The sequence below is a fragment of the Cebus imitator genome, unplaced genomic scaffold (assembly GCF_001604975.1).
Source record: "Cebus imitator isolate Cc_AM_T3 unplaced genomic scaffold, Cebus_imitator-1.0 Scaffold54, whole genome shotgun sequence".
Taxonomy (NCBI): domain Eukaryota; kingdom Metazoa; phylum Chordata; class Mammalia; order Primates; family Cebidae; genus Cebus; species Cebus imitator.
The window spans coordinates 6,245,081-6,246,481 of NW_016107369.1; the positions used below are offsets into that span (position 1 = coordinate 6,245,081).

Sequence of the window (1,401 nt, forward strand, 5' to 3'; positions counted from 1 at the left end):
AGAGACGGGGTTTCACCGTGTTGACCAGGATGGTCTCGATCTCTTGACCTCGTGATCCACCCGCCTCGGCCTCCCAAAGTGCTGGGATTACAGGCTTGAGCCACCGCGCCCGGCCCTTTTTTTCTTTTTTTTGAGACAGAGTCTTGCTCTGTCACCCAGGCTGGAGTGCAGTGGCATGATCTTGGCTCACTGCAACCTCCACTTCCCCAGTTCAAGCAATTCTCCCGTCTCAGCCTCCTGAGTAGTTAGGACTACAGGCACCCCCACTAGGCTTGGCTAATTTTTGTATTTTTAGCAGAGATGGGGTTTCACCATATTGGTCAGTCTGGTCTCAAACTCCTGACCTCAGGTGATCCACCCGCCTTGGCCTCCCAAAGTGCTGGGATTACAGGCACGAGCCACTGCACCTGGTCAACTTAGGAATATATTTAACAAAATAAATGTATGGTGTGTACACAGAAAACTATAAAACGCTGTTGAAAGAAATTACAGATTTAATACAATCTCTGTCAAGATTTCAACTGCCATTTTTTGGAGCAATGGATAAATAGATCCTAAATTCATATTATGCAAGGGAGCCAGAATATTCAAAACAATCTTGAAAAAGAACAAAGTTGGGAGGACTCACGCCTCTCAATTTCAAAATTCCTGACAAAGCTACAGTAATCAAGACACTGTGTTACTAGCATATGGATAGAAATATAGATCAATGGAGCAGAACTGAGACCAGAAATAAATCCATATACCTATTTATGGTCGATTGGTTTTCATCAAGGTGCCAAGACCATCCAATGGAAGAAAGAAGAGTCTTTTCAACTGCTGGGACATTTGAATATCAAACTGCAAAAGAATGAATTGGATGCCTACTTTATACCACATGGAACAAAAACAAAGAAAAATAGATCTAGATCTAAAATTATAAAACTCTTTGAAGGAAACAAAGTATAAATTATCATGATATTGATTAGGCAATGATTTCTCAAATATGACAACAAAAGCGCACACACACAATGCATACGTGCATACATACAAATTGGGCTTCATCAAAATAAAAAACTTCCATGCATCAAAAAACACTATTTAGGGCCGGACACGGTGTCGCGCCTGTAATCTCAGCACTTTGAGAAGCTGATGCGGGCAGATCACCTGAGGACAGGAGTTCGAGACCAGCCTGGCCAACATGGAGAAACTGTCTCTACTAAGAAGACAAAATTAGCTGGGGGTGGTGGCTGGCGCCTGTGGTCCCAGCTATTCGGGAGGCTGAGGCAGGAGAATCACTTGAACCTGGGAGGTGGAGCCTGCAGTGAGCCAAGATCGTGCCACTGCATTCCAGCCTGAGGGTGACAAGAGCAAAACGTCATTAAAAAAAAAAAAAAAAAAAAACTTTGGAAACTATCTGAA

General features: G+C 43.2%; 1 protein-coding gene across 5 annotated transcripts in view; it reads right to left on the reverse strand.

Annotated features, from left to right (window-relative positions):
* The window catches only part of DCAF4 (DDB1 and CUL4 associated factor 4), a 38,241-nt gene that overhangs the window by 31,304 nt on the left and 5,536 nt on the right, over window positions 1-1,401 (reverse strand). Inside the window, exon 2 of one of the 5 annotated variants that reach the window (XM_017528727.2) lies at window positions 747-840. The exons of the other annotated variants lie outside the window; for them this stretch is intronic. The gene's annotated coding sequence lies outside the window, so the exon portion shown is untranslated. The remainder of the gene's footprint in view (window positions 1-746; window positions 841-1,401) is intronic. 5 annotated transcript variants of the gene reach the window in all.